Genomic DNA, 10,531 nt, shown 5'->3' with positions numbered 1-10,531 from the left:
ATGACTCGCTGTAACTAGAATTCGCAATTACGTCTTGAGAATGACCGTTTTCAAAGGCCGATGGACCGCGTGAGAGCAAGCGAATGAATGAAATTTTATTTCAATTAAGAATTCATATTTTTATATTGCGTTTACGAACGTCGAATATTCTTCTACGAACATCTTTTGCTATGGCTCATGGAAGTCATGAGAGCCTGGGGTTCACTGTTGCAACTAGTTCCAGGATTTGAAATAGGTACACAGTAGTTTATATTTAAGTGACTGCCATCTGAGCTTCCAACCCGAAGGGTAACTAACTATACCTACTAGTCACTTAGAGACTCTATACATCTCTAGCATCTCTTACTAATCATAGTAGCTTTGTACTTTGTATAATTTATTGAAATTAATTTCCATAGAGTAGGTACCTAGTCTGTTAATTTTTGTTTGATGAATATTTTTGCTTTTTAAATTGTATCTTGTTTTTAATGCATGTCAATTATAAGATGTAATGTTTTGAAAAGAAGTGGCCCGCCGAGTTTCTTGCCGGTCCCACAGTGGATACCCCCTCCAACTGAAATCTTCTCGAGGCTGAGGCGTAGGGTTAGAGCCGGCGTATCTTGGAAAATAAAAATTTTGATTTCATTTCATTTCATTTCAGTCCGGTTTCCTCACGACGTTTTCCTTCACCGAAAAGCGACTGGCAAATTAACTTAAATGACATTTCGCATATAAGTGTTGAAAAACTCATTGGTACGAGCCGGGGTTCGAACCCGTGACGTCTTAAGTTAAGACTTCACTTAACGCTAGGCCAGCGCATTCTTACTTTTCGTCACTTCCACATTCATTCTTATTTCACAAGTATGGTGGAATATTAGCCCGTATATTTGGAGCCAAGTTCTAAGGAAAGAGCTATCTCGTGTTAGCCGCTTCCACAAAATTTACTGTGACGTACAAACGGCTTTATTGTTTGCTCTTATTTATCTACGATATGGTTAATGTGAAGATTAAAAAGGAAAATGTGAGAGAAAATAAAATAAAAAATTACAAAATTAAAATATTTTTTCTCGAAACAGTAATTAATATTAACTTCAAATTAAATTTACAAGTGCGAAAAAGAGGAAGTTCGATAAAATTCCTTCGGTCGTGTTTTAAATCGACTCGAGTTACGAATTTCATTTTCGCACGTGTATCGTAAGACGTTTTTCAGAACAGATGACCTCCGAATTAATTTTCTACCTCACAATAAATGAACCAATTCTCGCAATAGTGCGTAAGAAAAGCACAATCTGTACTGGAAATACTGAAATAACACATTACGATACAAGTGCGTAAAACGAATTATGATAAATTAAAAAGACGACTGAAGGAATTATTTTAAATCATCTGAATTATCTCTTGCACATGTTATTTTACAGCATTTTACAGTATATAATGGCCCTCTAAAATTTCGGCACGGGCAAGTAATGTAGTATTTTGCGCACTAGTGCGGTAAAGTAACACCATTATTTTATGAACTTATAGAATATCAGTTAATATGAAAACGCACATAATACGTCAACCAAACGCTTCGCGATTTCAACTTAAAGATTGAAATAAAATATTGTACCAGTTGCATCGAAAATGCGGAGTGCTATCAAACAAATGTGTGTCCCGTGTGGTGTTTGTAAATGTCGGAATGGCCATACTCTAGTGGCTGAGAGTTTTGTGGGGTGACCATGTCCTAGTGTTTCTTGAGGACAAGATCTTAGCAAAATTTTAAGAATAACGAAACAAGAAAATTATACATGACGATCCTAAGGACATTTCATCACCTCATCAGAAATTAAACTCATTTAAATGACGGAAAATATTCGTCTTCATTCTGTATCTTAACAAAATTGATATTAAATAAGTGAAGATCTAAGACTATGAAACAATATCAAAATTGAAAATTGGGCCACCATCTGGTTTTTCTTCATGGGAATATCAATATTCGTAGTCCAGCCTACTTGTTTGTAAGCTGTAAATGTAGCCTATAGACGCTTAAACTTCCATAGAACCACATAAAATATTTATCAGTGTGATAGCAGTTGCACCGAAAATGCGGAGTGCTATCAAACAAATGTGTGTCCCGTGTGGTGTTTGTAAATGTCGGGATGGCCATACTCTAGTGGCTGAGAGTTTTGTGGGGTGACCATGCCGTAGTGTTTCTTGAGGACACGTTTTAAGTACACTATCACATCTATCTGGCCTGGTATCACCCTTGCACATGCCTGATATATTAGCAACTTCAGTGTTGTTTTTACAATAAAATAACGCACATCGAAGCTTAACGCCTATATGGAATCGTGGCTTACCTTCTGAACTGCTGATTATGTATGGTGTTACATCATCTAGGAGCCCTAAACTGGAGCTAAGTCCCGATATAAACACTAATACAATTTAACCCCCATATTCATAAACGTTCACTAAAGTTATCAAGGCGATAAAGTTCGTTTGTCCCTTTCCGACGTATTGGTGTGATAGAACGGGACAAACGAACTTTATCGGCATGATAACTTAAGTGAATAAGTTTTGTGAATAAGGAGAGGCAAGTCTCGTTGTTCGCAGCGCCGGTACCGTTAAGGTTACGGATGGATTACCGTTGACACAGGGCTGTTTATAATACACCCGTGTTTCACACAACATCACAACAGGTAGCTCCAGTTTAGGGCTCCTAGATGACCTACCAGCAATTCAGAAGGAAAGTATGAGATTTTAAGAATAACATTATTTTATGGTAAAAATAAAAATAACACCAAAGTCATGAAGAAAGTCATCATAAGGTTATCTTCTTATAAAAAAACTTCTCTAGTATCGCTACAAGACTTATTGATAAATAAATAAATAAGTAAATATTGGGGGACACCTTACACAGATCAACCTAGTCCCAAACTAAGCAAACCTTAACACCTTCGCTGCGGCAATTAATGTAACTCGTAATTAACCATACTTCGTAAGAGGTCTAAAGACCCCCTACCGCAGTGGACGTATTAAACTATGGGTGCCAGGCGACGATATACTTACTTATATAGATAAATACATACATATATACATAGGAAACATCCATTACTCAGGAACAAATATCTGTGTTCATCACACAAATAAATACCCTTACCGGGATTCGAACCCGGGACCGCGGCTTAGCAGGCAGGGTCACTACGCGCTAGGCCAGACCAGATTGATGGCTAGCATGATTGATTTTTTAGTAATACCTGCCTATAAATATGGACGTAGGCATCTTCCAACGAAGAAAAATGTACTATTCCTTATTCCTGCTTAAAGTATGGTTACCAGAGTGCAAAGCAAACTTACGCGAAGATGGAAAAATAACCTACTTTATGAAGTTGCTCCTTTCTGAGCCGCGGCGTATTGCAGTTTGTCATTATTTAACTCATAGTTTACACAAGGTAGTTCAAAATGTCATTTGACTTTTTACACGACTGCCCAAAGAAAAAGAGTGTATTGTGTCGCAGTATGATAAAGAGTACTGTCGTGCAGTATGGCCACTCCCGCTACCCGCTGAAAGTGCCGCCCACCCCCTCTCGGTTACCTCACAGTTACCGCCTGTCAAAAACGCGAACAGACGACCTGTAATATTTCACTCATACAAGCATAGTACGCGTTCACCTACACGAGCTTAGACTGTGTGCTAGGAACGCGCCTCTTTCATATAATTGATCGAGTGGCTCCTCTCTGAGCCACGGCGTATTGCAGTTTGTCATTATTTAACTCATAGTTTACACATTACACAGTGTAGTTAAAAATGTCATTTGACATTTTATATAGCCCTGGCCCGAGATGTGAATGTCGACCATTCGATTTCGTGAATTTCATTCGATAATATCTATAGAAGCGATGGTAGCCTAGCGGTAAGTACGTGCGACTTTCGTTCCGGAGGTCGCGGATTCGAACCCGGGCTAGCACCAATGAGTTTTTCGGAATTTATGTGCGAAATGTCATTTGATATTTGCCAGTCGGTGAAGGAAAATATCGTGAGGAAACCGGACTAATTCCAATAAGGTCTAGTTACCCTTTGGGTTGGAAGGTCAGATGGCAGTCGCTTTCGTAAAAGCCTAATACGCCAAATCTTGGGATTAGTTGTCAGGACCCCAGGCTCCCATGAGCCGCGTCAAATGCCAGGATAACGCAAGGAGGATAATGAGTGGACAATAATATCTCCACTACTAGCAACTTTTTAAATTCTACGAGTACTAACATAATCGAAAAGTTTCACAATTCTTCATTTTATATGCTCTGTCAACCTCACTTGGGAATGCAGTCGTAACTTTATGTACATCATACACTGTGCTTTTTTTTGTTTTCCGTTAAATTCGACATGCGTTAGGTTCATTATCAGGAACCACCTTGTAGTCCTATCACTTTTAGTTAAATTCGCAAAAAAAAACATCATGAAATAAAACTATGGAAACGGATTAAATCGCGTATAATGAATTTAAAATACATCCCGACGTTTCGAACTCTTTACAGCGTTCGTGGTCAACGGGTGACTGAGGAAAAATTAAAATGTGCAAAAGCTACCCACTTACAAGAAATATTAACGAACCATGACCACAAATAATATAGATTTCTAAGGCAGGTTCACACACTATTAATAAAGCTAGTTATACAATATTCAAAAAATTTACCATTACTCTGTTAAAAAATAATTAACCAATTAATCTACACAAAATTGACAAAGAAACAAACTGCAAATGTCCAACACCATACAACACAAATGCCTCACAGCCTTCGTCGTGCTTGTTCCATTATCAGATGTACTACTGGATCCCAAGCCGGTGGTAAAGTAAAGCCATCCTCTCTATTAAAGTTTGGATATTTCTTGATCTCAATGGCCTCTACGACGCTACTTTATATGTAATGGATCTTACGTTAAAGTTAACGGAATTCAACAAAACAGGGTGTATAATGTAGTGAAACCTCTATAAATAAACACAACCAATAACAACAGAACGACAATATTGGTTCGGTAAAATGAATCAAAGTAATATAGGCCATAACTTACAAATATGCTTCCGTGGATTGTCTTATATTATGTTATGTAATATTGAATATATGGATATGTGTTTATGTTGTGATATTCTGAGAATTGTGAATGTTTATTTAGGGTTAGTAAAATAAATATTTTTGATCACCGCGTGTACAAAAAAAAATTGAGATAGGTTTGCCAAAAAAAAAATTTTTTTTTCTATTGGTCTAGCCTAGCGCGTGGTGACCCTGCCTGCTACGCCGCGGTCCCGGGTTCGAATCTCGGTAAGGGCATTTATTTGTGTGATGAGCACAGATATTTGTTCCTGTCATGGATGTTTTCTATGTATATAAGTATTTGTATATTATATATATCGTTGTCTGAGTACCTGCAACACAAGCCTTCTTGAGCTTACCGTGGGACTCGGTCGATCTGAGTAAGAATGTCTTGTAATATTTATATTTTTTATATATTTATATTTTCACGTAAAAGTTTTTTTTAAGGTTTCATTTTTGACATTTATCAAAAAGGATATTGAGTTTAAACTATGCCCCATAATGGCGTCAACGTCGTTATAAAAACCTTGAGTACTGAATAACAAACAAAAAGTTTTTTTTTTACTTTAGTACTCTGAAACAGCGAAATCCAGAAGAGTTTATTTGACATGACTGTTAGTCTTAAAATATGACCAAAAATATGATGTTAATATTATTCGATTTCCGTAAGTTACACGATGTATATGCCTTTACTACTTAAATACTACTTTTAGAGACGTATAAGCAAGACAAAAATAACTTAAGTAAGTAGCAAGTACCTACTATTCGACGCGACGAACTGATAAACTTATAAATCTTATTTGTACCATCCATCTCTTTCTTTCACGTCAATAATTAATACAAAAGAAAGGGACAGAAGTTAGCGCGTGTCGAAGACAGGAATGCGAAGCAAAACTAATGATGGAAGATTGCTGTATTTGACCGATGAAGGTAGATAATGCGAGAAGGAATTTCAGTTTATTTATTTAATTTTAGCCAAGCGCTGGTAGCCTAGCAGTAAGTACATGCGACTTTCGTTCTGGAGGTCGCGGGTTCGAACCCCGGCTGACAATGAGTTTTTCGGAATTTATGAGCGAAATGTCATTTGATATTTGCCAGTCGCTTTTCGGTGAAGGAAAACATCGTGAGGAAACCGGACTAATTCCAATAAGGCCTAGTTTAGTATTCATGGGAGCCTGGGGTCCGCTACGACAACTAATCCCAAGATTTGGCATAGACACTAGTTTTTAGAAAGCGACCGCCATCTGAACTTCCAACCCGAAGGGTAACTATTAGGCCTTATTGGGATTAGTCCGGTTTCCTCACGATGTTTTCCTTCACCGAAAAGCGACTGGCAAATATCAAATTATACTTCGCACATAAGTTCCGAAAAAAACGAATTATTTTACAGCTTTTTTAAATTGTTTTACAGCTTCATTATTTACAGCTTTTTTTTTAAATTGAAGTTCAAGAAAAGAGCATACACCTATCTTAAAGGCCGTCAACGCACCTCCAACACTTCTGGTGTTTTGGGTGTCCATGGGCGGCAGTGATCTTACCTCCTATGTCATAAAAAAACTCTACAAAAGGAACAAAATGTCCTATGACAAGGACTATAATCTGACATGAGAGTCGTCGGTAGTAAATAAGGCTTCTCCATGTAGAAACAATCTAGCTGTGCAGTGAAAAGGCCGCGCCGGCTGACGCGCCGGAATTCCGGTTCAGACAGACGATAGTTCAGCTAAGGCCACGTCTAATCGCGAGCGATATGAAAACTCTTGCGACGCTTGACACTACTTTTCAACTATCACGTGCAACGCGGACTCAGAGAATGCACGCTGGATGTTGATATTATTGACGCATAGCTTAGGCAATTGACTGCAGACTTGACACTCATATTTGAAACTACTTACACTTATATTTGACACTATTTTTGAAATAAATAAAATAAAAATAAAATGTCTATAGGACCACAATAGGACAAATCAAAGTCAGCTATCAAGCAAAGTGATTGCTGATATTGCTAAAGGAACAGCCCTCACTTACTGGATATACTTGTATGTGCAATCCAATTGTTATTTTAGTTTCTATTAAATAGAAAGATGACAGAGATACGATTCCGGAAAATGTGGTACACACTCTCCCTTAGATGGAGAGATGACATCTGCCAACTAGCTGGCGATAACTGGATGGATGGAGGCCTATGAATGGAGAGGCTGGAGGAATGGAGAGGAGGCCTATGTCCGAAGACAGGCGCTTTAAAGGCTGCTATAGATAGATATATTAAATAAATAAAATAAATAATTATAGGTATTTAATAAAAAATTACTGACTCCCGCGGTAAGCTGAAGAAGGCCTGTGTTACATAGTGTAAGTTATTATTGTTATTAATAATATAATAAGTAAGTAAGTAAGTTTATTTGCGAAGAATAAGTACGTACAGTCAACCAATTTGAATCCTAGGCCACTGTAGAACCTTTGCACAGTCAACGTCAATGTGACTTCTTATGGCAAATAGAACATGGTTTAAATGAGACAGGGTTCTAGAGTGGCCTAGGATTCAAATTGGTTGACCGTACATTTGTGTCTTTTAACCTCCGACGCAAAAAAGACAGGGTGATATAAGTTTGACGTGTCTGTTTGTGTGTGTGTGGATGTGGCATCATCGTAGCTCCCTAACAGATGAACCGATTTATATTTAGGTTTTTTTGTTTGAAAGTTGAATTAGTCGCGAGTGTTCTTAGCCATGTTTCAAGAAAATCCATCTACTATGTCGCGGTCGGAGTTTTGTCTAAATTTTTCATTTTGTGGTTAGGTTATATTGCCAAAAATAAATTTAAACTGAGGTTTATTAAATAAAACGGGCCAGGCGGGGTCAACGGGTGGGTTTAGACATTTAAAAAAACCTTTAAAGAAATATTATAGTCCGTGTAGTTACGGGTTAAGAATAATACTTACGCCGTGGCTTGCGTGGGCGACGGTCGCGCGATGGTCGCGCGACGGCGATGCGACGCATACGAAATCAAACCTTATCGATATGCAAGTATGAGACGCGACGGCGACGGTCACGCGACGGTCGCGCGACCGTCGCCCACGCAAGACACGGCGTTAGTGATGGAGGCCAAAATTCATTTTGGGTTATCGCGCCAGCTAAGTACTTACTTGTTGTTATGTGCTCTGCCCACCCTGTTTAAAAATACAGGCGTGAGTGTATGTATAAACGCTCTGCGTACAAATAACCACAGCCTTACCCCGCCTGTCACTTGTCAAGCGAAAATATGAAACGTTTAGGGTTGAACAATGCACGTGCGTAATTACACGGCTTAGCGAGATTCGGCTTTGCACACCCCTGAAACCGTTTTACTGCGGGGCAAAGAGGATCGAGTATTATAGAGCGTTACTGTCGAATAGTGTCGAAGTAAAATGTGTAATCACAGTGCATAGACTGCCATCTCTTGGCTTAAAACTTTTGCACCTCAGTCACAGTATAATAAAGAGTACTATCGTACAGTATGGCCACTCCTACTCCCCGCTGAAAGCGCCACCCACCCCCTCTCGGTTACCTCACAGTCACCGCCTGTCAAAAACACGAACAGTCGACCTGTCATATTTCACTCATACAAGCATAGTACGCGTTCACCTACGCGAGCTTAGACTGTGTGCTAGGAACGCGCCTGTTTCATATATTTGATCGCCAGTGTCCGAGGTGTGCCTCAGGCTTGACAATTTGGCCCATATTCTTAGCTTGATATTTGTGTTAAAATGTCAAATATTAATATTAGCGCCATCTAGCTGAGCGTACCCCAAAGGTGTAATGCCATCTTGGCCACCGTACCTTTTTCTGTATGGTCGTGAAGTACTTTCTTTTTAGACTATTATTCTCTTTCTAGACTTAATGTCTATACGGAGTTACATATGGCTTTGCTGCGGGGTTACCATGAGGTTTTAATGCGTTACTTGACAGTGAGAATCAAGTGAGAACGTTACAGATAACTATGGGGTTTTTGGTTCTAGTAAGAACGTTTGGGGGCTCTGTTTATTTTTCCATACGCTGAATAATTTTCAGTACAGATGCTGCTTTTTTTACGCACTAGTGCGAGAAGTGATTTCTTGCCGGTCGAAACTTCGGAGGGCCGTCTGTGCTGAAAAACGTCGTACGATACACATGCCAAAAGGAAATTCGTAACTTGTCGATTTAAAACACTTCCTTCGGTCGTGTGCCTTTTTTCGAACTTGTATTTGTATTTGTATTTCTTTATTTGCTGAATATGGGTTTACAAATGTACAATAAAATATAGTTCAACCATATCCTGCTTGGAGTAGCATGCAAATTTAAAGTAGCTGCACTATTACATAACACAAGAAAAAATGACAGAAATAAACATTTAAACTTAAGCCCCATTTAGATGGTACGAGTTTCTCGCCCGTCTTGGTCGAGAAACTCGTATGACATTATCGTATGCGATAATCACCTGGCGAGTATCGTACCAAAACGTTTACATTAGTGCGAGAAATAAAAACTCGCATACGAGTATCGTATGCGAGACTCGCCAGGCGATTATCGCCAGGCGAAATAGTTTAGACGGAGAGAAGAATTTTCAGGAGATATTTCCATAACATTTCTCGACTCGTCTAAACCGGTTCTCGTATGACATTTTTTCTCGAACGTGCGATTATCGCACGAATCGGAGCGAACCGATTTTCATACGAGTTTTGTTACCTGTTAACTTGCGTGCTTAGTTGCTAATTAATTAATTATAAACACATATATTATATGCTTTTTTATAATATTGGGTATAATTCACCTTGGATTTATTTGAATTTAAGTTGAATAGTACCCAATAATAAAAACACTATAAATGATTTATGAAGGTCTCAATAATATACAATAGGGAAAATAATGAATTCGACCGTAGCGTTAACTATTAGCTAATAAAATCCTGGTTGCGATACTTGCGATTAGGTTTAGGATATTATTAAACATAGAATATAAATATTTCTTTTTTAAATCATAGTAGGCATTTTGCCCCATAGATATATGGGGTAAAATGTCAGTAGGTAAACATTAACTGTATAATATTAATAAGCCGAATTTATTTTTGGTTTTAGCAGTTACTGAGAGGCAGCTATAAATATAAAAACACCATGTTTTACATGATTTCTACTGAATTCATTTCGACTGAGTAGCGTATAAACTCGTATACGATTCTCGCATATGTGTTTTGTTTACACGGAGACATATAAATATCAAAGGCGAGGCGATTATCGCCCCCTCTCGTGCGATATCGTACGCATAGTTTACATGATACGATATTTTTTCTCGTACTTCGATAATCGTACGTTCGAGGCGAGAAACTCGTACCATCTAAATGGGGCTTTAGGCAATTATTAATTCTAAAAGTCATGCAGTGATTTATAAGTTACAATAAAATTAGCATTTTACATTAATTATTTACGAACGAAATGTAATCTTTAGTCACCAGTTATGCCGTATTTGTACCTTTTA

Source organism: Leguminivora glycinivorella, chromosome 20 (genome assembly GCF_023078275.1).
Source record: "Leguminivora glycinivorella isolate SPB_JAAS2020 chromosome 20, LegGlyc_1.1, whole genome shotgun sequence".
NCBI lineage: Eukaryota > Metazoa > Arthropoda > Insecta > Lepidoptera > Tortricidae > Leguminivora > Leguminivora glycinivorella.
The sequence above is the reverse complement of the archived record's forward strand: the minus strand, read 5'-3'. Positions refer to the sequence as shown.